The following is a 26,096-nucleotide window of genomic DNA, read 5'->3' on the forward strand; positions in this document are numbered from 1 at the left end:
TCTTAGCCAATTGAGACAATCGCTACCGACACTACACAGCTATCTAGGCTGATCGAGAAAAGAAGTTAATATTGATGATCAACTTCATACGGGCCCGAACAGCCGTTAATCGCTCGGCCACGAAGCCCACTCAAACATTTATCAAACACTTTTGACGAATTTCGCCCCAAATCGTATTCGGAGTTGGCAGCACCCTCTCAGATTACAATGAAACTTTCTGGGTATGTACACCAAGACTAGATAAGCCACTTTGCATACTTAGTTTCTTCAAAATTTATCTGGACTGACTTTTGAAAAGGGCTAAACTTTTTTTATGGATTTTAAAAAAATGTTTTTAATCAAAAAATGACTACTCCTACAAAAAAGTGTTGTATGGGTGATTATCACAAAATAAGTCAAATTTTAAGAAAAAAATACTGAAAAAAATCCAAAATGAGCCCTACCTTGAAAAAAATCATTTCTAAAAATTCAAAGTTGATTTAAAAAAAAAACACCATTTTTTATTTTGATGAAATTTTGTCTCAAGACAGGTAATTATGTTCCCTACCAACCGTCCATACATCACAAGATGGGCACTTTTAAGGAAAAAAAGTTTTTCTAACAAAAACTTTTTCATGTCCAAATTATTATTTTTTCAGTGTCTTTTTTTAAAAACAAACTAAACCAGTGAAGGTTATCTAGTAATCTCAAAATGCAATGAAACTTATTGTGTCATATGCGACAATGCAATGCACCCATATTCACGCAGCAGCACTCTAGAAGTACGAAACAATATATAATTAGAACACGCATTTCATACGTGCTGCTGTAATTTCTACCCAAACGTTTCTACCCCATGTTCTTACCTAATATTAGGTAAGGCTATTTATTAGACTCGAACTACCTAATCGAAAAAAAAAATCAAGAGTTGTACCTAAAGCAAATATGAACAAAACAAGAAAATGAATCGGTATCATTCAACGTGTTACTTCTCTTTGGTTATTGAAGGCAGTTCTGAAAAGTAATGGATCAATCGTATAAATCAAAATTCAACAAATTCAAGTGCAGTGCAAAAATAAACAATCCAAAGTGCAACCGTCATAATCTACGGGGCATGTCATTAAGATTGATAGATAAAATTCATTCCATGGGATATACACATGAAATCGACGAATCGATGAGTATTTGTCGTGGATTGATAAGTCACAACAGAAGCCCGAATACGAAAAAACGACGATCGGATGGAAACGACGAAACTATGCAACCATCATTTAGTGGGCAGCAACATCATGATGTTCCAGAACCAGAACCGTCAACGAGTGGTCAACAAATCGAACATGAGCTGGGTAAGTAAGCCTTCAACGTGTTAGCTTCTTTTATATAACTCATTTTGCAGCTCGTTGCAAAACTACATTTTTCAGTATTCTTCGTATTTATCCAACCCGGCAAGCCTCGTTGGATAAATGTACTACTTGTGCGAAAAAAAATCATTTTTGCAACTCGTTGCATAAATAACTATCATTAACTTTCCACTGCATTCATTATTATATTGTTAACCTTAACTTTTATCTTACAGATATGGTAGCATCTATTCCATCATTGGAGTCAATTCCGTCAACAGATCAACTACAGGGTCCCCATAATATTGAGAAGTTTAATACCATTGCTGAAACATTGAGTTTATCGCCAATCTCATCTAGAAACATGAGAAGTATGGAATATCGCATAAACAAATCATTGCAGATTACGAAAGCAGTTCGAAAAAATATCTTCGGAATAAATTCAACGGATGTTGGCAAAGTGGAGGCGTATGACGAGATAATTATGCAGTTAAAGGATAAGTTCAATCACCCTACAACTGACAGAAGCGAACAGATTAAAATACTATCTGTACTTCCTAAGTCTTGGTCGGTAAATAAAATCACAAGAGAGTTTAACGCACCAATGTATATGGCGAGGCAGGTGAAGGATCTTGTTTATGAACAGGGTATTCTTTGTACCACCGAAAAAAGAAGGGGGCATGGTATTGATGACGATACAAAACAAATAGTAAGAGAATTTTTTGATGATAATGATATCAGCAGCCAATGCCAGGAACAAATGATTTTGTTTCTGAGGTTCGAAATGGAAAAAACAACAACAAGTTCAAAAACGACTTTTGATGATGTCGCTCAAAGAGGCTTATATGATTTTTGTAGATATGTACAAAACTGTGAATATTGGTTTCACAGTATTTACACAGTTGCGACCAAAGCATTGTATTTTACTTGATTCTACTGGTATACATAATGTATGCATATGTACTATTCATGAAAATGTAAATTTAATGTTCAACAGTATAAGAATTGTGTCACAAGATGAAATAATACAAAAAATGCTTTGCGATATTTCCACCAGAACAGATAATTGCTTTTTCCGTGCTTGTGAAAAGTGTGCTTGTAATGAACACATTGAAGAGGAACTTACATTGATATTAGAATCAAATGACAAAGAAGAGATTATATTTCAGCAGTGGTTGAATACTGATCGCTGTAATTTAGAAACGATTATTAAACCTGTTGATGAATTTGTTCCGTATCTTGTTGATAAAATTGACAAACTTATAACACACGACTTTATTGATAAACAACAATCATCATTTCTCAGAAATAAAAAAGATACATTAAAGGATGATGAAATTCTTGCGATTTGTGATTTCTCTGAAAACTATTCATTCATAATTCAAAACGCTGTTCAAGGATATCATTGGAACAACTCGCAAGCAACAATACACCCATTTGAAATTTACTATATGAAAGATAATAAACTTGTAAATGTTAGCTTCATTATCATATCGGAAGTAATGGCTCACGGTACAGTTGCGGTCCAGTTGTTCATCTCAAAAATGATAGATTTTATGAAACAATTAACGAACTTTTCTAAAATTTATTCTATGTCTGATGGGGCAGCATCACAATACAAAAATAAGAAGAACTTTGCTAGTCTATGTAGATTCCAGTCAAAGCATGCATTAAGAGCAGAATGGCATTTTTTTGCAACGTCCCACGGTAAAGGTCCATGTGATGCTATTGGTGGCACTCTCAAGCGAATGGCAAAGAGAGCAAGTCTTGCTCGAGATTATGGAAATACCATAACAACTCCACGAGAGTTATATAACTAGGCAGTTGTACAGACAGATAAAAATATAACTAAATTAAATTTCTGTTACGTATCCACTGAACAGTACATTAAAATGTCAGAAGATCTCGAAGAAATATATAATAACGCCAAAACAATACCAGGCACTCAGAAATTCCATAGTTTTTTTGCCTATTCCTGGCGACAAAGTAAAGGCAAACAGGTATTCTAATTCAGAAGATGAACCAAAAATATTTAGTATGATCGGAAAAAAATAGAAAAGAACATGTTTGAAATTGGCTCTAAGACACATATATATAAATATTTGAAAAATTCATAATTATAAATAATTGTATATTTAAAAGTGCACTTCAATACATATTGCGATCAAACATTACATTTCCTAAGAAAATACATTTGTAATATTTTGAAGTTTTTTATGTATAGGAAAACCCTTCCAAATGATTGAATAAATAACACAAAATCTCCTAGAAAATTGAGTTTCATTGGATTCTGGGATTGTTATGGCCTTCACTGGTTTTATTGTTGATAACAAAATACACTGAAAAAAAAAATCATTCGAACAAGAAAAAGTTTTTGTTAGAAAAACTTTTTTTCCTTAAAAGTGCCCATCTTGTGATGTATGGACGGTTGGTAGGGAACATAATTACCTGTCTTGAGACAAAATTTCATCAAAATCAAAAATGGTGTTTTTTTTTAAATCAACTTTGAATTTTTAGAAATGATTTTTTTCAGTGTAGGGCTCATTTTGGATTTTTTTCAGTATTTTTTTTTTAAATTTGACTTATTTTGTGATAATCACCCATACAACACTTTTTTGTAGGAGTAGTCATTTTTTGATTAAAAACATTTTTAAAAAATCCATAAAAAAAGTTTAGCCCTTTTCAAAAGTCAGTCGAGAAAAAAATTAGAAAAATGAGTATGCAAAGTGGCTTATCTGGGCAAGGTCTACACACCAAGAAAATTTCGTTGTAATCTGAGAGGATGCTGCCAACATTTGTTCGAGTTGGCGCGAAATCCGTCTTTTACAACAGTTTAGAGTTGTTTAAAACACTTTCCCAAAACTGGCATCACAGCCAAGCTCCATCTCGTGCTCAATCGGAAGCCTGGTGGCGACCTTGCATCCTGACTGATATCGTTGAGATACAGAGCACACAATTTTCCCGCTCATAGCAGTTCCATTCTCACCAATCTCTCGAAAGCATCTCATTTTCCGAAGCTCCGGAAGAGCACACCGCCATGGATCATCGGTTGCCCCGTCGTCGTCTGTCCGTTGCGTTTTCCGTTCGTCGGTCCACGCTTGGCCCCAACATCAGCTCGTCCGGTGTATAAATTGAAGGGCGATCCTCCATCGTTATCATTCGCTATCGGGACGCCATCGCCCTAGGATCAATAAGCTTTAGCTTTTCCGGCCTGGTTTCACTTTCCCATCGAATTTCACTCACTTCCTCCTATCTTTCGGGAAAGGCAGCCGCTGTGTCTGGAGCGTGGAGCGTCGTCCGAGGAAAAATACGAGTGATAGTAGCGTAAAACGCGGGATACAGTGTGTGTGTGTATGGTTAGACATAGCGTTGGCTACAGCGCCGCGGAAGGTGTAGGAGAGTCGGGGAGGAGTGCCTCGTTTTTTGCCGGTTTCAGTCGTCTCGGATTTCTTCGGAGGGGTGTTGGGTGGGTGCTGTGTTTGTGTAGCTCCTACATCGTTGCCTCCCTAAGGACCTAAGGGAGGAACGGGAAACTCAGACGCGGAGTGTGTCGGCGGTCGTCATCGACGCCGTCGTCGTCGATGTGCAACAAGTGTGTGAAACGATATAGTTGTTGGAAAAACGATTCCCAATCGGTATAGTGGGACGAGGCGTACAGCTGAAAGTGTGACTTTGTCCTGCCTGTTTGTTTGCTCGTGAGAAAGCATAAACCGTCAACTGAGCTGCGGTGATTAAGTGATAACAATTAAACGCGATAGTGTCGTCAGTCGGCAGATAGATAAACGGATTTACATAGTAGATAAAGTGATATTGAACAGCTTACTGTACTAGGGAGAGTGAGTTTTCCGGAAACTCGTGCTGATAGTGGATTCTGATAAAACTCTGGAAAGGTACTGATCAACGTAGCAAGAGGATAACTGGAACAGTCAACCTTTGTACGAGCCTACAAGAAATTACTGCTGCATACCACAGGTAAAGATTTTTTTCCGCGAATTACAAATTGGTATTCAGCATGGAAAACCCCGAAGAAATATCAACACTAGGTGCGGGATGAATAATTTCTGAAACTACTAATGGAATCGGCTATTCTGCAATTCCATGGAAAATCGATGCAATGCAACTCCGAATGTCGTGATATTTGGGTTTGTAGTTCAGCGAACAAAATTAGACCAATAGTGCATTTCCAGCTCAACGCATGAATCGCGTAGACGCGACCTTTTTCAATATAAATGAAATTTTGATCATGTATGAGCTTCTATCTGAAATTATGTTTCATGTTATTAAGATCCCAGTACACAGGGTCAAATATTTGTCCAAAAATAATCCAATGCTCAAACATCTTGTTTGACTCGATCGAATTTTCATTATCGTCAAAGAGATGTTTGATCTTTAGTTCATTCCTTATCCGTGTACTTAAGGCCTTAGTTTTGAAATATTTTTCACATAACTTTTGAAAAGGTTCATACGTCCCCTAATATTCTTCCAAAAAATCATTGGTTGTTGGATTGAGATGATGTCTTCGAAAATGTTTGAAGAACTTTTAGAAAAAAAAAATACATTAAGACTAATATTCATCGTGGATCAACACCGTGCCCTATAAGTTCTCATACAAAATACAAATTCAGAAAATAGAATTTGATTTCACATAACACTGATCAAGTATAGCAAAGGTTAGGAATAACGTCCTTTTAAAAGCCTAACAATGCACTACCACCATGCACTGAAATCCGTTGGCTCCGGCACGCAAGGAAAATATTCGAGAAGTTTTTCATTCCACAGTAGCTAAATACAGTCCAAAAAGGGTAAATTTTGAGTTTCCATGCCAAGTGTTGTTCCAAATGGATGGACAAGAGCTAAACAATACTATTTTAGTGATGATATGGCAATAAACTTGCAAGTAAGGGGGGGCTTGTTTCTTTGAAAACGTCCTTTATATTAAAGTTACACATCATAAAAGGAAAATTTTGGACAAAGTTTACCACAACAGGGCTACAAGCATGTTTTCAAAATGATAATAGTGTCAATCAACAAGATAAAATGCCAGCCATGCTTCTTTAACACAACAAATCTCATTAAAACAGGTAAATGAACCCCCCCAAGTAACACACTTGTCACCGAAGAGTCACGGCGGCGCAGGTTTTTGTTGCGCAGAAGTTACTGTGACTTACTTCTAACAAATAAACACTTAATTGCTAGAAGTAAGTCACAAAGACTTTTGCGCAACATAAACCTGCGCCGCCGTGACTCTTCGGTGACAAGTGTGTTACTTGGGCAAGTGACAATTCCATTTCTGATTGGTTTTGTTTGATATTTGTTAGGGTTTTATTACAGCAATACATAAAACTCACAGTTTTATGACTACTTTTATGAAAACCATTGATGAAATATTTTATAGTTTACTTGCAGATATTCATAAAGCCAGATTTTAAGAGTAAACAAAACTCTCCTATGTGTAGTCCTTATGGCATTCATTATTACCACAATAAAACTGTTTAAACTTTCAAATGATGGCAAGCTGTTCGATTAGAAACGACATCTGTTGGTGGAAATGCAGAAACTATGACACTGCTGGGTTTATTGCGGTTATCATAAAAGTAAACCTGCTTTCGTATTATTTTCGCTAATAACACTAGTATACAAAATAAAACGAAAATCGTAAACTTTTGTCAACGACCAAAATTTTTGTAGCAAAATTTAGCGCTAATTTCGAAATCGTGCTTAAAAAAATTAAGTAGAACAGTTTTTGAGTTTTAGCTTAATATCGAGTTTTACAACTTTTTAAAATAAGGAATTTACTCAATCTTGCGTTTTGTTCAACCAATTTTAATCTTTTTCCGTAAATTAAAAGCTGAATATAATACCATTCTATCATCTGAATGCAGGTTTTGCGTCAGATTGATGAAATTCATAATATTGGCGAGTTTTAGGGACGATCTTCTTAAATTTTAGCAAAATTTCCAAAAATATATGAAGAAATGTATATTTTTTCAATAAGAAAAATAGGGGGATTCACGGATCGCAGCAAGCTATTGTTGAAAGCGGACGTGTCAAATTTTGCAGGTCGAAAATCAATTTTTCCACGATCATAGAATTATGTGATTTCGTTGTATTTGCAATTTCCGCGTTCAGTAATAATTAACGATAAGTAGAAATAGGAGAAGAAGGGAAGATCCGTGTGCCCTGTACGTCCTGAAGGTGAAGCGGTTCAACAAGGGAAAGCTGATGGGCAGTGAATAGTTCAAGTTTACTGTGATGGAGTGCGTCTAGTGGGTGAACGTCGACGGCTAATCCTGGCACTGAACATTGGCCGGGCATTGGTCCCGACACAATTATTCCCGGCGACTGAAGAAGCGAGCTGTTCCAAACGTGATGCAATAGGAAGGTAAAACCACGGAAATCGTACTGGATGTGGACGAAGTTGCTTTCGGGTGAAAATTCCTGCCGAACCGTTTGCGGGCATACCAAGGAAGAAGGTTCATGGTGCTATTGTCTCGACATCCACCGTAGATGATGTAGCTGTTTTGTAATTGGTGAGATTGTTCCTTTTGTATCTACAATTATTTATTCATTTGCCATGTGTATATGTATTTATGGGAGGAGGGTAATTAGGAGGGTATTAAACATATTGTTGGTTGGAGGCGGGAGTCGTGGTCACCAGGCTCAAATCACGGATATATCCTCCACAGGCATCACAATCATTGACTGCGGTGGTTGTGGTTGGATCAGCTCCAGCAACCTGCAATATGTTTGACGCACCCTTGGGGAACAAACCACCAGACGGAAATCTTAATATGTTATGTATTAAGAGGAACCGTACGACATGGCAAGACCTGCACTGGTGGTAGTTATCAACCACATCACACAACATCACATAATTAATCATTTTCTTTTTCAGATTAATACAGGTAAATGAAAATATTATTATCCTAAAAATGTACCAATTATCTGCTTTTTCGCCAAGGAAAGCATCCTATAAAACCCCTTCCAACTTCCACCTCCAGATATCTATGAAGTGGCCCAAGTTCTTGGACATATTCTGAGTAGATATCTAATCAACATTTCCTCCCCATCCCCGCTGATCGTAAGGACCTGGCCAGGTGTCGAACAAAGAGGTCGTTCAATGAAGGTTTGTCAAGTCCCAGGCAAATTTTCTGGCGCATTTACCGTCTCTATCGACAGCCACTCCAGGATGTGTACGGTCGGCTATGCTATGCTATGCTATGCTATGCTATGCTAAGAAAAATAGGGGGATTCACTTAACAGCGTAAACTGATTAAACTGATTGAACGTCGCGATCACCAAGGCAATCTTTGATTACTTCATTCGCAAAATCATGAAACATTTCAAATAAGCAGAAAATCATGGCTTACGCAGCAATTTAATCTGTTTAGTGAGTACCCCTAATACATTTAAAAAATCTTTCTTAACGTTTATTTGACATATCATATGTAGGCGAGTTACAGTAAAAAATTCAGCTCTATCGGAGCATTGATTACGGAGAATGAGATGTGTGAAGTGAGCGACTTTGCTTAAAAATAGAACAAAAATCGATTTCAAATCATCAACATGCAAAGTCGAAAAAATTTCCGCTCTACTGTAATTTTTTTCCTTCGCGTTTTCGAACTCAGGGCATGATTCTACACCAAAAATGGTCATCAGCTTACCGAGTTCAAAAATGCTGTAAACTAGTGTTATGGTTGTCGCCATTTTGAAGAATTAGATAACGTGAATGGAAAATAGTTAATTTTGCTCAAATTAGCAACGAATGGATAGTTTGCCGTCATTTCCATAGAATGCTCACATAAATAAACTTTCTCAGCTTAGTTTTTTTTTTTGTAATTCGAGATAGTTTTGCAAAACTAACAAATTTTTCATTCCAACATGATAATATTCACCATTTTTGAAGCGGATTAATTTTATGTTTCTGCAACCCCAATATACAATACAATAACTACTGAAATATTATTTTGAAATTATCGCTTTCTACTTGCGAATGATGTCTCTTCCTGAACTTTACGTGCCATTGAAGAAGCTTCTCTGCATCTTGAGCTGTCACAGTTTTTGTTGAAAAAAAAAACAACAACAATCACCATTTTTCGAGTATGGACAAATTTTCAACCAGGTTTTAAAACAGATTTATTGCTACTCTTAATACGGTTGCGGTTTGCAAAACCTCTCCCAGAGTGGTCCACTTAGCTGGAAGATGCTCTTAAAGAGGCTATCAAGAGGTTTTGTTGTATGAATCAGTTTAATTGCAAGTTTTATAAAATTGGTCGTGAAAATATTTTATAGAGCCGAACAAAACCTAAAATGTTACTTGGGACGTTTTTGTTCATTTTTTTTATGTTTTTATACAAGATAAAATGGCTTCGTATTTCGTCAATGCTGAATCTCATAATATTCCTCTTATGGTCATAGTTGCTACTACCAATGCACATTGGTTCCATTTGTTCAAGGAAGCGGTCATAAATCATGTTCTTCGTTTTTAGAAGGGCAGAATCATTATTTATGACCAGAATCATTATTAATGTCTAAAAAATTATATTCCAATACGTTTTCATGAACATCGATTGAAAAATATTAACCTTGGAAATTTTTATTCATGATAATGAAAATATCATTAAAAATATTCTTCGCTATATTTTGCGAAGAAATTAGTAATCAAATATGTTTAATTATTCTGAAGAGTAGATCGAATTATATCAGTTTCTATTAAGTATAACAAGTTAAAACATGTATCACATGACAGTATCATAATAGATTCTTGTGAATAATATCAGTATTTGTATTATAATTGTGATTTCATTAGTAGGTTTTATTTCTACTGTAATAAAAATATATGTAAAACTGAAGATTTTTGCTCAGAAATAAGGAAGTTTTAATTGTCGAAATACAGAAAAATCATCACAAATCGAATTAGTATGCATAACTACAGTATCAAATATCTAATAGTAATAATTTTGAAACAATAGTACAATAGTGCAATTACAGAATCAATTACTTCTTCAATTGAAAAAATTTAAACAAATATTCGGGGTAACTTCACAACACGTACGTAAAAGGAAATTGTGAAACCGTAGGTTTAATGCTTTTTACAGTTATATGTCATACGATTGATCGGCCTGCATTTTGAAAAGATTCAAGTATTTCCAGTCGTTTTTGTTTCCAGCAATTTCATTGCCCAAGAAGCAAAATTAATTTTATAATGCTTTTGAAAAATTCTTGAACACCTGTTCTTTAAAACCAAACATAAACCTGCAGATGAAATGCATAACGACATCAACTCAACCATAAACCCCCCATAAGACGAAAGCGGCCCATCCTAAGATACTCTTGGAGAGTTGATTTTAAGATTATCTTAAAACTTGCTGTTCTTCCGAAGATATCCTCTAGGCGACTTGCTCTCTACCTGTAGAGCTCTTCAAGTGCACGATAAAACGATAATTAAATTTGACAGCTTCTGTTACTGCTGCAGCTTTTATGTTAAAAGATAAGTTAAATTGAATCAGGAAAAGGTAAATGATAATGGTACATAATTATAATTGAGATTAATTTCTCACATAAATTGGGAATATTTTCGTAGTGTAACAAGGTTGTCTACTGCGAAGCAAAATTCATCGTATATATGTTGCAAGATACTTTCAAAAAATACAACACGCTTTGATAATAATGCAATAATACAATATTTAAAGTTATTATCCCTGGTCATGAGAGCATTGCTGATGAGTTTTCTCAACATGGCTTCCATTTAAATTCAGGGAGACGATGGATTTAATCAGCGCCACCATAAGATCGTCTTAAATTCCTTTCAACTCAAGCAAGAGTTACACCGCAACTGTAAAGTACTAAGCTTTTTAACGTTCTCAGGGCAGCCTGATTGACCTACATCAAGAACGTCTTAAATTTATTTCAACTTAAGCAAGGGTAAGAAGTGTTACGCAAGAGTACTCAGATTTAAAACGTTCTTGATAAAGGTTTGTGGAAACTCTGCCGAGAACATCATAAATCTTGTATGCGAAATGGTAAACAAACAAATTATCGCACCGCGGTGAAATGTGAGAACCGACCCCTCAGCGGTACAGTGCCTTACACACTCATTTTCGATATCTCTGTTCGGTAATTTATTTTACGGTTTTTGAACCGTAAAACGCGAAAAATACTGAGTTTACAGCATTTTCATACAACGTTACCCAAGTAACATTTTAAGTTTTGTTCGGGTCTACAAGAGATCTTCATAACCAATTTTATAAAACTTGCAATAAAACTGAATCATACATCAAAACCTCTTGATAACCTCTTTAAGAGCATCTTCCGGCTAAGTGGACCACTCTCGGAGAGGTTTTGCAAACCGCATTAAGAGTAGCAATAAACTCGTTTTAAAACCTAGTTGAAAAATGTTCCATTCTCGTTTGTTGTTGTTTTTTTTTTTTTCAACAAAAACTATGGCAGCTCAAGATGCAGAGAAGCTTCTGCGATGGCACGTAAAGTTCAGGGGGATACATCATTCGTAAGTAAAATGCGATCATTTCAAAGTAATATTTCAGTAGTTATTGTGCTGGTAGGCTTATGCGCATTCGAATTTACCGTGAATATTGGGGTTGCAGAATCATAAAATAAATGCGCTTCGAAAATAGTGAATATTATCATCTTGGAATGAAATAAATCAATTTGTGAATTTAGTAAAACTATCTCGAATGACAAGAAAACTCAGCAGAGAGAGTTTATTTATGTGAGCATGGCATGAAAATGGTGGCCAACTATCAATTCATTGCTTATTTAAGCAAAATTAACTATTTTCCATTCACGTAATAATTAATTCAATATGGCGACGACCATAATCAGCGAAAATGAAACGAAAGCAAGTTTACTTTTATGATGACCGCAATAAACCTAGCAGTGTCGTAGTTTTTGCTTTTCCACCAACAGATGTCGTAACTAATCGAACGGATCGCCATCTGTTGAGAGTTTTAACAGTTTTATTGTGGTAATAATGATTGCCAGAAGGTTTACATATCGGAAAGTTTTGTTTACTCTAAAAATCTGTCTTTATGAATATCTTCAAGTATACTATAAAACATTTTATCAATGGTTTTCATAAAAGCAGTCATAAAACTGTGAGTTTTAATTATTGCTGTAATAAAACCTTAATAAAAATCCAACAAAACCAATCAGCAATGGAATTGTTACTTGGGTACTGGTGTTCAGTAATATTTTTTGACATTTTATTGAATACGGTTATATTTTGTGCCGAGGGTTCAGCAAAGTTGAAGATTTACTGAGTTCAGTTAAATGTCAGTATAAGAACAGTACCGACTTTTCAGCATCGGTTCGTTTTTACTGAGTTTTCGTTAAAGTAAAATGTAAACAGTAATCCGCGCGTGCTCAGCTGTCAAAAAAAAAAAGAAAAAAAGCTTTGATCATCAGAGCTATCGCCGTAAAGCTGCTCTCATCATGATTTATAACATTTTCAACACCGATTCCTGTGCCTTTGCCGCTTGTTTGGTAAGTATTCGGATATCTACTGCACAAGAGAACTGGAATGGCCTCATTCGCTATAGACAAATCTTCAGGGACTTTGTTAGTGTAAATGTTATAACGCAGCAAATTGTATACATTTTGCCGCATCTCTAGATAGAACAATACTCGAGTACCGACTGCATTCTCTCGCACATCGAGCTTCGCCCAGAGGTCGTTCCGGTTCTGTCGGAGTTACTTCGTAGATTTTCAATCCTTCCAAAAGCCACGGCAGGGGCACATGAGCCGGAAGCACCTAGACTGAAATGCAAAATGCATCAAAAGTGGGGCAGGCCGGGAGGGAATAAAATATTTTCCGGAACTGAAAAATTCAGCAAGACCATAATCAAATAAAATTTTAGATTACCGAAAAAGGCAGTAACATGTATATCAAATATTACTGACTACTTCAGTATTTGTTTGACAGATCGAAATTTTAAGTGTTACCGACTTTTCGGCATTCACAACCGTTTACCGACTTTACTCTGCTGTTCAAAAACCCAGTAAAATTTTACCGACTTCGGTAATCAAATCTGAGTGTGTATTCCTCCGGTCGGCGTTCCAACAGGTAAGCAATTGTTTATTTTCCCATTATTCTTCATCATCACTGCAGGCAGATGAATTGATCCCCGATTGCACGGGAATCGACGTCCAAAATGACCTAAGCAAACTCTTTGCGAAATTTCTTATCAAATTTGATAATTACAAAGGTAAGTTTTGACGAGGCCAAACCCGAGCAGAGGGGAATATCAAACTAATAACTATCCAATCACATAATCTGTTTTTATATCTTGTTTTGTTATTATTAACTTATCAAGGCATTAGTTTTCCATAACATGTTTTGTTTGACAATCTTATTTTGTTATGATCAAGGTATAGATACACGCAAAACAAGAAAAACTACCAAAAATTGAGATATGCCTTTTCTACCCATTTATGTATTAAAAACGTACAGAAAATGTGATAAATCATAATCCATTCGTTGTTTTAAGATGCGCTACACAGTTCTATAGGTTCCATACCACTACACACAAACACCTCTATTCAAACACGAGAAGTTGAACCGGGTTGCATCTAATGCCTGGTTTAGACAGTGCAAGTGACTTGATTCAAGTCAATGGAAAATGTCCAATTGAATGCGAACTGGACGTTTAAACACCACCATTCATCTCACATGAGCAAGTCACTTGACTTGAACGAAAGTTGAACATGTTGAACTTTTTCATTCTAGTCAAACGAAACCGTCTCACTTGCCCCGTCTAAGCCCGCGATTCATGTGAGCTGAATTCAAGTCATCTGTCAGTGAGATGAATTCAATTCAGTTTGCTTACGCTCCGCACGAGTTGAACAATGTAAACACTTGCTTCAACTGAGATGCATTCAAGAGCATTCAAGTGAACACTCAAGTCATTTGCTCAGTCTAAACACATAATTCCATTGGATTGAACATCTTTAAGAAGTTAGCAAGTGAAATGCTCGTTTCAGTTGAACAATGTAAACCAGGCAAAAAAATAACTTTCGCTTCGCTGCTGAGCTTCGCGTCCTATTGTCTACATGGAATTTTCCACTTGCAAACAGCACACTGCCGGATGCGGGCTTTTCAGTGCACAATGGGTCTAAAGTCGTATTTACGAAGACAAAAATGTTTCTGCCAAGTTCTGTCATTTATTTATTTTTTCATTGTTGTGAAATGAGTACGGTCAATCTAGTGTGGCTTATCCAAAAATCTGCTGATTAATTATTCTCTATACAATATCAAAATGTTTTACAAAGTTATAGCAAATTCGCAAAAAAAAAAATCATTCCCTGTTGTGCATTTGGACGAGTCGGACGTGTGCTTCGTATATCCACGCGATAGACCTCGTACAAGTAGAGTTTTTTCTCCCGCAATTGCGGGGAGGAATCCTTGGAGGATTGTCAGGAGGAATCTTCAGAAGAATTCTTGAAGTTATCTTAGGAGGTAATTCTAGGAGCATTCACGGAGGAACTCATTGAGGAATCATACCCGCATTTTTTGCTGGAATTTTTGAAAGAATTCCTGAATGAATCTTTGCAATAGTTTTTTGAGAAATCTCAAGAAACTGTTTGCAACTGAGCCTTAACAAATAAACGAATTACTGTGATTCTAAAAAATCATCCTTTGAAATCTTACAACGCCCCATTTTGTTGAATCAGTAAGAGGAATTAAAAACACTAACCCCCATTTTGCATCGACCGGTCACATTCTGCTATCTTTATCCTTGTCTCGACTAGTGTCTACTTTCTGGTCGCCTTTCTGGAAACTCTGATTGTTTGCACAGCAATAACAACATTGACTTTGCCATCGATAAACACAATCTGGCCGGCGAAGCCCTCCGTGCAAAGCTTCAACTTTTCCAATAGCCAGGCTAGGATATTATGCGATGTGCGCTATCAACAAGCCATGAAGCTGAGTCAGACCAGTCAGCCAGCGCAGCGTAGCGCTTGGTCGGCGAACGTGAGCCAGCCAACATGCGGCGTAATTAGCTAGGCTAGTGCCATTTTAGCGGAGTGGAGCGGACGAACTCAACCGCAGCAATGCCACCATGAACGGACGAACCACAATTGATTCGTATCAATCAAATCAAAATGATTAGGGAAATTTTGTAGCGAGCGAGTGACATGTACCATTTGCTAAATCAATTGTCACGGAAGCCACTGACTGGAATCGATTGAACGATGTGACCTTGGTTGTGCATCGCGGCTTCAGCTGGTCTTCAGAGGAATTTTTGCCGCTAGTTTTAAAGAGCTAAAGGACTGATTAACGAGTACATATTAAGATGCTTGTTTTGATGTATTATCCCAACTGCATTAGATTCTGTTTCTCAACTTTGTGTTCTATGTGCACTTCCACTGTTATTAACTGAGAACTTTCTTCGTGAATTATACATTTTTGTTTTCGTATTCCATGTGACAGGTACGAAAATACTCTATTCTTCAAAATGGCAGGATATTTCCTCTACGAAAAGTTACTGGACTGGACCGACGGGAGTCGAACCCAGACACTTTCAGCATATTTTTCTTTTTATTCGTCTTCTGTTTCCTGGTTTAACATCCCTACTGAGGCAAAGCCTGCTTCAGTGTTCTGTGAGCACTTACACAATTGTTAACTGAGAGATTCCTCTGTCATTGTCCATGACTATTTTGCATGTGTATATCATGTGGAAGACACGAAGATACTCTATGCCAAAGGAAGTGAAGGACATTTTTTTTACGTAAAGTTCCTGGCCTGACCGGGAATCAAACCCGCCACCTTCTGCATGGTGATGCTGAATACCCATGTCTTTACCACTGTGGCTACAAGGGCCCTCAACACTGTCCGCATGGTATTGCTGAATAACATCTTCTTAGAATGTATCCTCCCAGACAACACATCGTAGGTATAATAACCGTCGAAGCGAAAGATATTTTTCCCCTAAACATCTTACTGAGATGCGTTGGCGGTAGCCAAATACGGTAAACATGTGCGGGCATCCTTCGAATGAATCAATCGATAATGGTGTGCCAAAATTTCCAAGAAGTTGCCATAGACCGCAGCCCGGGTATCATCAGTCAATTCAGTGCAGGAATTTATCCGTTAACGGTCGACCGTCGGTGGGTTTGCTGGTCCTCACCAGATAGAAAAAACGGCTCCGGCTGGTTGAGTTCCAGCCACGCCAGCCCTCTGGTTTATCAATTTTCCAAGCTTCCAAGAGAATATCGTTGACAATTGCCCTTCGGCGGCAGTAACGGTGTGGAATAACATGTCTGAGCTTGCGATATGTGGGACCGCAGCAGCAGTGTTCCGAGAAATTTCTGCTGGCTCCGGTGGGTTGAGTTTGTTGGGCATGTGTCTCCGATTACTAACAACCCCTGGAGGCAAATGAGAAGAGTTATCAAACACACCCCTTTCGACGAACCGTGACCGGTTCGTTGGTTGATGTCGGGACAAATGGATTCATTTGAACATGGTTGGAAACTATTAGACGGATATATGAACTCCATACTATGGAATGAGGTATACAAATTCAAACGAGGAAAGTTCAGGTCCAAATATGAAATGACGGTTGTGAAGATCTTCTTTGTCTTTTCTGTCTTCTCTGTCTTCTCTGTCTTCTCGGTATTCTCTGTCTCCTCTGTCTTCTCTGTATTCTCTGTCTTCTCTGTCTTCTCTGTCTTCTCTGTCTTCTCTGTCTTCTCTGTCTTCTCTGTCTTCTCTGTCTTCTCTGTCTTCTCTGTCTTCTCTGTCTTCTCTGTCTTCTCTGTCTTCTCTGTCTTCTCTGTCTTCTCTGTCTTCTCTGTCTTCTCTGTCTTCTCTGTCTTCTCTGTCTTCTCTGTCTTCTCTGTCTTCTGTGTCTTCTGTGTCTTCTCTGTCTTCTCTGTCTTCTCTGTCTTCTCTGTCTTCTCTGTCTTCTCTGTCTTCTGTGTCTTCTGTGTCTTCTCTGTCTTCTCTGTCTTCTCTGTCTTCTCTGTCTTCTCTGTCTTCTCTGTCTTCTCTGTCTTCTCTGTCTTCTCTGTCTTCTCTGTCTTCTCTGTCTTCTCTGTCTTCTCTGCCTTCTCTGTCTTCTCTGTCTTCTCTGTCTTCTCTGTCTTCTCTGTCTTCTCGGTATTCTCTGTCTCCTCTGTCTTCTCTGTATTCTCTGTCTTCTCTGTCTTCTCTGTCTTCTCTGTCTTCTCTGTCTTCTCTGTCTTCTCTGTCTTCTCTGTCTTCTCTGTCTTCTCTGTCTTCTCTGTCTTCTCTGTCTTCTCTGTCTTCTCTGTCTTCTCTGTCTTCTCTGTCTTCTCTGTCTTCTCTGTCTTCTCTGTCTTCTCTGTCTTCTCTGTCTTCTCTGTCTTCTCTGTCTTCTCTGTCTTCTCTGTCTTCTCTGTCTTCTCTGTCTTCTCTGTCTTCTCTGTCTTCTCTGTCTTCTCTGTCTTCTCTGTCTTCTCTGTCTTCTCTGTCTTCTCTGTCTTCTCTGTCTTCTCTGTCTTCTCTGCCTTCTCTGTCTTCTCTGTCTTCTCTGTCTTCTCTGTCTTCTCTGTCTTCTCTGTCTTCTCTGTCTTCTCTGTCTTCTCTGTCTTCTCTGCCTTCTCTGTCTTCTCTGTCTTCTCTGTCTTCTCTGTCTTCTCTGTCTTCTCTGTCTTCTCTGTCTTCTCTGTCTTCTCTGTCTTCTCTGTCTTCTCTGTCTTCTCTGTCTTCTCTGTCTTCTCTGTCTTCTCTGTCTTCTCTGTCTTCTCTGTCTTCTCTGTCTTCTCTGTCTTCTCTGTCTTCTCTGTCTTCTCTGTCTTCTCTGTCTTCTCTGTCTTCTCTGTCTTCTCTGTCTTCTCTGTCTTCTCTGTCTTCTCTGTCTTCTCTGTCTTCTCTGTCTTCTCTGTCTTCTCTGTCTTCTCTGTCTTCTCTGTCTTCTCTGTCTTCTCTGTCTTCTCTGTCTTCTCTGTCTTCTCTGTCTTCTCTGTCTTCTCTGTCTTCTCTGTCTTCTCTGTCTTCTCTGTCTTCTCTGTCTTCTCTGTCTTCTCTGTCTTCTCTGTCTTCTCTGTCTTCTCTGTCTTCTCTGTCTTCTCTGTCTTCTCTGTCTTCTCTGTCTTCTCTGTCTTCTCTGTCTTCTCTGTCTTCTCTGTCTTCTCTGTCTTCTCTGTCTTCTCTGTCTTCTCTGTCTTCTCTGTCTTCTCTGTCTTCTCTGTCTTCTCTGTCTTCTCTGTCTTCTCTGTCTTCTCTGTCTTCTCTGTCTTCTCTGTCTTCTCTGTCTTCTCTGCCTTCTCTGCCTTCTCTGTCTTCTCTGTCTTCTCTGTCTTCTCTGTCTTCTCTGTCTTCTCTGTCTTCTCTGTCTTCTCTGTCTTCTCTGTCTTCTCTGTCTTCTCTGTCTTCTCTGTCTTCTCTGTCTTCTCTGTCTTCTCTGTCTTCTCTGTCTTCTCTGTCTTCTCTGTCTTCTCTGTCTTCTCTGTCTTCTCTGTCTTCTCTGTCTTCTCTGTCTTCTCTGTCTTCTCTGTCTTCTCTGTCTTCTCTGTCTTCTCTGTCTTCTCTGTCTTCTCTGTCTTCTCTGTCTTCTCTGTCTTCTCTGTCTTCTCTGTCTTCTCTGTCTTCTCTGTCTTCTCTGTCTTCTCTGTCTTCTCTGTCTTCTCTGTCTTCTCTGTCTTCTCTGTCTTCTCTGTCTTCTCTGTCTTCTCTGTCTTCTCTGTCTTCTCTGTCTTCTCTGTCTTCTCTGTCTTCTCTGTCTTCTCTGTCTTCTCTGCCTTCTCTGTCTTCTCTGTCTTCTCTGTCTTCTCTGTCTTCTCTGTCTTCTCTGTCTTCTCTGTCTTCTCTGTCTTCTCTGTCTTCTCTGTCTTCTCTGTCTTCTCTGTCTTCTCTGTCTTCTCTGTCTTCTCTGTCTTCTCTGTCTTCTCTGTCTTCTCTGTCTTCTCTGTCTTCTCTGTCTTCTCTGTCTTCTCTGTCTTCTCTGTCTTCTCTGTCTTCTCTGTCTTCTCTGTCTTCTCTGTCTTCTCTGTCTTCTCTGCCTTCTCTGCCTTCTCTGTCTTCTCTGTCTTCTCTGTCTTCTCTGTCTTCTCTGTCTTCTCTGTCTTCTCTGTCTTCTCTGTCTTCTCTGTCTTCTCTGTCTTCTCTGTCTTCTCTGTCTTCTCTGTCTTCTCTGTCTTCTCTGTCTTCTCTGTCTTCTCTGTCTTCTCTGTCTTCTCTGTCTTCTCTGTCTTCTCTGTCTTCTCTGTCTTCTCTGTCTTCTCTGTCTTCTCTGTCTTCTCTGTCTTCTCTGTCTTCTCTGTCTTCTCTGTCTTCTGTCTTCTCTGTCTTCTCTGTCTTCTCTGTCTTCTCTGTCTTCTCTGTCTTCTCTGTCTTCTCTGTCTTCTCTGTCTTCTCTGTCTCCTCTGTCTTCTCTGTCTTCTCTGTCTTCTCTGTCTTCTCTGTCTTCTCTGTCTTCTCTGTCTTCTCTGTCTTCTCTGTCTTCTCTGTCTTCTCTGCCTTCTCTGTCTTCTCTGTCTTCTCTGTCTTCTCTGTCTTCTCTGTATTCTATGTCTTCTCTATCTTCTCTGTCTTCTCTGTCTTCTCTGTCTTCTCTGTCTTCTCTGTCTTCTCTGTCTTCTCTGTCTTCTGTGTCTTTTGTGTCTTCTGTGTCTTCTCTGTCTTCTCTGTCTTCTCTGACTTCTCTGTCTTCTCTGTCTTCTCTGTCTTCTCTGTCTTCTCTGTCTTCTCTGTCTTCTCTGTCTTCTCTGTCTTCTCTGTCTTCTCTGTCTTCTCTGTCTTCTCTGTCTTCTCTGTCTTCTCTGTCTTCTCTGTCTTCTCTGTCTTCTCTGTCTTCTCTGCCTTCTCTGCCTTCTCTGTCTTCTCTGTCTTCTCTGTCTTCTCTGTCTTCTCTGTCTTCTCTGTCTTCTCTGTCTTCTCTGTCTTCTCTGTCTTCTCTGTCTTCTCTGTCTTCTCTGTCTTCTCTGTCTTCTCTGTCTTCTCTGTCTTCTCTGTCTTCTCTGTCTTCTCTGTCTTCTCTGTCTTCTCTGTCTTCTCTGTCTTCTCTGTCTTCTCTGTCTTCTCTGTCTTCTCTGTCTTCTCTGTCTTCTCTGTCTTCTCTGTCTTCTCTGTCTTCTCTGTCTTCTCTGTCTTCTCTGTCTTCTCTGTCTTCTCTGCCTTCTCTGTCTTCTCTGTCTTCTCTGTCTTCTCTGTCTTCTCTGTCTTCTCTGTCTTCTCTGTCTTCTCTGTCTTCTCTGTCTTCTCTGTCTTCTCTGTCTTCTCTGTATTTTCTGTCTTCTATATCTTCTCTGTCTCCTCTGTTTTGATTGGCTTCCCGTCGTCTTATATTTTGGAATATTTAAATATTCCGTTTGCTTTTCATCTTATGATCACCTCCTCAGCCTTTTTTTATTTTGTTCTCTTCTTTTAAGTCTTCTTATATTCATGTTTGCCTACTGGTTGTTTTCTTGTTGTCTTATCGTCTGCTTATCTTTCGCTTATCGCATTTCTCTGATGTTTAATCGATCGATCAATCTCCAAATCAGACAGCTTCAAACTTATTCAATACCCGCAAGCCTTCCATTCCAGTCAGATTTACCCCCACAATCATGACACAAAAGGCCAATTGTAGAAACGCGTCGAGCCTAATAATAAATTCATTAAATTATGTCTTTGCCTCGAGGCACCCAGCCAATTAAACCGATTTGCTCTCCATGTCTTTCTTCGACCGACAAATAGCCGTATTTGCACCAGGGACCACCACCAGTTGATAAAATATTCACAATTCCATCTGCGGCACAGTTGCGTTCGTTTCACTCTTGTACAATTTTCCGCTGTGCTTACCAATGGTTATTCCAGGATTTCAACTGTGATTTTTATTTTCCCTGTTCAGAAAGCAATCATCGAGTTGCTTTGTTCTTCCAGGTTCTTCTTGTCGTTCGTCGCATCGGGTGCGATGAAGATTTATATCTTTTCAGGAGAGGGTGGAACCGTTGGCTCAATCCGTTTCAACGTAATTATGACTTTAAAAAAAAACTACAATGTTCAACCTGTCTGCTGCACATTTCGATCGTATGTTATATCTTTCATTATCGACCGTTGACAGGATTCACCAGCAAATCATTGACTCATTCTCTGCTCGACAAAGCACACGCTACAATATGACATCCGATCCAAAAATCAGGATGGCTGAACATCGAGAAAAAATAAAGGTTGCCCCCTATCCCTCGAATAAGCCAGGGAAAATAATGCAGCCAATAATGTTCAAATGACGAAAACAATGGAATTCATTGTCATGAGCAGAGCAGGCTGCTGTAAAGAAGTACATGAAAAAAAAAACGGGAGTCCTGCCTGGGCAATAAAGCGGTCGCTGTTGTTCGATTTCCATCGGCACGGTCGGGATCCTAGGGCCACGGAATACTCTTTGTACTACAACTACATGAAACGTTATTATTACCTACCTTGTTGAGCAAGCACAGAGTGCTGGTTCTTTCCGGGTACGGTGGCGTTGAGAGAACGGCTTTACCGTGGAAAGCAATTATCTCCACCCAGCGAGGCACCGCAAATGCTGTAAAATAATGAACAGGAAGAATTTTAATTATTTCGCTCTGATGGTCCATTGGCAAAATAAAACAACATTAAAGAGAAATAAGAAATAAGATGATGAAAATTGGCGACTGAAGTAAATGCCAAAGACATAATAACGATAGATGACAAGTAAAAGAGGAAGGCAGGAAGCAAACAGAATAAGAATTAAACACGCAGAATGTTGAAATGTACTGTGAAGAATTTTACAAGATAACATCTTGGCGAAGAACTATAAGAAGATGAGAAAACAGAACGAAGCCATAAACATTCCAAAAAAAATGACATGCACTCGAAAAACAGGAAATAAAAATTCAGCAATACCCGAGCAGAAAAGAATAACAGCTGAATTACATGTGGAGCGGACCTGGTGTGATGGTTAGAAACTTGACTATCACGCCGAGGACCTGGGATCACATCCCACTCCCGACAAACTCGCAAAATGTGAGTTCTTCCTTCGGAAGGGAAGTAAAGCGTGGGTCCCGAGATGAACTAGCCTAGGGCTAAAAATCTCGTTAATACAGATAAAAAAAAACTGAATTACATATCATTTTCATTTTCATTTTGCAGCAGTTCGTGGGGCAATAAGAGCGCAAGTCAATCCAAAGCCGAAGATCAAGGAGGGGTGATGGCCGTAATAGTCCGTGCGGACCACATGAACACCATCGGAAGGGTTATGGTATAGGTTGGGGAGAGGAATTGGACTAGACTTGGGACACAATAATGCAAATTCCGCGAAATTTAATCAAACAAAGGTATTTCATTGAATCCAAACATGAAATACTTGTATAAGAAAAAAATGGCTAAATTAGTTTTGACAAAGAGAAAAAATATGTATTTAAAATTGGGGCCGGATCACAACGTCCGAGGCCATACTGTCCCGGTCGTTAAGTCGCGTTTTTTTGCGAAATAAAGTCCAAAAGTTTAGGTGCGTCATAATATCCTATGTGCCTTCTTTCCTTGGACTTCGTGGCATACTTGCATGTTTGGACGTTATGCCCCGAAAAAATGCGCCATAAAGCCCTGGGACATTATGGCCTCGGACGTTATGATACTGCGCCTTTAAAATTAATCGAAAACAAAAGTTTGAGTTAAAGAACCAAGAAGATATTCCCTTCTGCTCAGGTAAATACACCTTTACAAAACGAAAAATGGTCGAAAACGAAAATAATAATCTTCCTGTCTTACAAAAATCCTGTTAATTCTAAAAGCTCATCGTAGAGTAAATTCTAAATATCTGTTTGGCAGAACATACATAAAATAAAATTGCATCCAACCAGAGTGAACTGTACTTAAACCATTCCATGGAATCAGCGAAATATTTTTATATTGGCCTAGATGATGAGCGCTTCAGGTTCTCCTCAACGCCGTTAGCTTTCCAACTTCTTACCCACTCATAGTAACAATATACGAAAAAAAAATAATTTGATCACGTTATCTGATTTAAATGATACTAGCTGTTGTTTATTTTATTTTCTTTTTTTTTTTTCTTTTTTTTTACCTGTGTTAACGAGATTTTTAGCCCCAGGCTAGTTTATCTCGGGACCCACGCTTCACTTCCCTTCCGAACTCACATTTTGCGAGAATGTCGGGACTGAGATTTGATCCCAGGTCCTTGGCGTGATAGTCACGTGCTTTAACCATCACACCAGGTCCGCTTCACTTGTTGATTTGTGAGTGGTTGAACTTTAAACTTAATGTTTATTCCGCCAAAAAGTTTATTCCGAGACAATGGCAAGATCTCAAGAATTAACTTGGCGAAGGCTTCAAGACCAAAGACGACAAAATTATTTAACTGGCAGAAACAAACATAGAAGACGATCAGAACGATGAGAAGATGACGGAAGAAGACAACAAGAATTGGACAAAGAGATCGTCAAAAGGTACGAAAATGGCATGAACCTACAGAAAAACATTATAATAAAAAATAGACATGTAGAAAATATGCAGGCAGATGACCAGAAGACGTGAAGACGATAATAGGAACTAACCCATAGAACGTCTGAATTTGAGCAGAAATTCCACCAGGTATTTCTTCAAAAATTCGTTCAGATGTTCCTTCAAATTTATTAAGCCATTTATTCAAACGTTTCTCAAGAGATTCCTGTAATAAAACTTTCAGCGATGCCTTCAGAAACTATTCCAGAATTTTTCACAAAATGTTTCGAAAGTTCCTTCTAAAATTTGTACTGGGATTACTTTGGAAATTCTTCAAAGGATTTCACCAAAAATTCCCACAACAACTTCCAATTTCTCCAAAAACTCCACTTGGGATTCCTCCAGAAGTTTCATGAAGAGTTGTGTATAAGTTTCTGCACAAATTCCTCCAGAGATTTCTTTAGAAAATCCTCCAGTCCCTATTTTTTAGGGACTTTTCTAGATTTTTTTACCGAAAAACCCTTTGGAAATGCCTTTAAGCATTCTCTCAAACGGTCTTCGTAGGTTATATTCCAAAACTTTCTCCGGGGTTTGCGTAAGAAATTGCTCCAGGCTTTTTTTTTTTGTGAAAATCTGAACTTCTGTCAGAAAATCTTTCTGAGATATCTTTAGACGCTCCTCCAGCGACTCTTTAAAAAAATGATTTAAGATCGATTCGGAAATTTTCTGCAGGGACTCCCATAGAAACTGCCTCAGAGGTTCCTTCACAATTCTTCCGAGGGATTCTTTCGGAGAATCTCCCATGGCACTCATTATAAATTCGACTAATAATTTCTTCAGAAAATCTCTAGATTTTCCTCCACACGTTTCTTTACTAATTTCTGCAAGGATTGCTTTGAAAAAACATGCTCAGATTTTTCGAACATTATTTCATGGACCCTTGCTAAAATCCATCCTAGGATTAATTAAAATAATCTTTCACGAGTTCCTGAAAAAAAATATCCCAGAGAGTCTAAAGGAAATTCTTTCAGGGAATCCTTTTAAAACTCCTCTTAGATTTACTTTAAAATCCAGGAAAACCTTAAGAAATTCAGTCAGAAATTCTTTCACAAAATCTTGTAGGGATTTCTTTTGACTTTAGAATGTCCTCCAGAAATTTCTCCAAGAAATCTTTAAGAAAGTCTTGCACGAATAGCTTCCAAAAATGTTGCATGAATCCTTATAGAAAATTCTTCAAAATTTCCTATCAAAAAATCTTGCATATATTGATCCAAAAATTCATCAACGAATTTCTTAAGAGTTTTTCTATCTTAGAGATTCCTCCTGAATTTTTTCAAAGGATCCATCTAGAAAACCTGCCATGAACTTTCTCAAAAATACCCATTGATTAACAAAAAATGAATCATGGATACATTGAGAATCAGAAATTTAGAACTCCTTTAAAATTTTCTCAGAAGCTTTCTAAAGCATTTTCTCCCCAAGGATTGCTTTGGAAATTCTGCAAAAGATTATTAAGGAAATTCCCAAGATTTCTTCAGATTCCTTCAGATATTCACTTAAGACATTTTTCTTCCAGAAATTGCTCCAAAGATTTCTTAAGAAAGTCTTTGAAAATCATCCAAGGATTCCTTCAGAAATTTTTCTACAGTTTTTTTCAGAGATTCCTATAAGGATTCTTATGGAAAAGCTAGAATACATTCTGGCAGAGATTCGTGCAGATATTCATACAGAAATTTTATCTGAAATTCTGCCGGGAATTCCTCTATGTATTTTCTCATAAATTCCTCCAGGATTTCCTCCAAGTGTACCTCTAGGAATTTATCTATGAATTCCTCGAGAAAATCATAAAAAAAATGTTTTGGAATTTTATTAGGGGATTACTCCAGGATTTTTTCCCAAAAATAGACCAAATGGTTTTGTTAGGTATTCCAACAGGAGTTCCCAGGTGCTTCTTCAGGTATCCCTACAGAAGATTCTTCAGAAAATCCATCTATGGATTCTCATAATATTCCTGTTTTTTTTTTTCAGGAAGTCATTTAGAATTTTCCTTGGATGTTTTTTAAAACTCCTTCTGGAATTTCTTCAGCGATACTTTCGAAAATATCTTTAGAGACTTTTTCAATCCAGCTTTTCACGCTAGCATGCCATAAATTATGAATCACCCCTTCCTGACATTTCTTGCCGATGCCATAATTCTTGAAATAAAGCCACAGTAAGCTTCGCGAAGTAGAAATTTTCCATTGTTGACGATGTTACGTCAATTTTTCCATGTCAGAGTTCAGGAAATGGAATAATAATTTTAAAATTTCTATTAACTCATCTTGTACCGACTTTTCGAACCCTCTAAGCAGAATACTCTCTTCGAATGATTGTAATCAGTTTCGTACCTTTTTATT

The 26,096-nt window shown here is 38.1% G+C and overlaps 1 protein-coding gene across 1 annotated transcript in view; it reads left to right on the top strand.

The window, feature by feature from the left end:
• The first annotated feature begins 4,489 nt into the window (after nt 1-4,489).
• LOC109429069 (GTP-binding protein Rhes-like) overlaps nt 4,490-26,096 on the top strand; it is a 93,664-nt gene continuing 72,057 nt past the window's right edge. The window contains exon 1 of the mRNA XM_029870686.2: nt 4,490-5,291. The gene's annotated coding sequence lies outside the window, so the exon portion shown is untranslated. The remainder of the gene's footprint in view (nt 5,292-26,096) is intronic.

This window comes from Aedes albopictus, chromosome 2, assembly GCF_035046485.1.
Source record: "Aedes albopictus strain Foshan chromosome 2, AalbF5, whole genome shotgun sequence".
Lineage (NCBI taxonomy): Eukaryota > Metazoa > Arthropoda > Insecta > Diptera > Culicidae > Aedes > Aedes albopictus.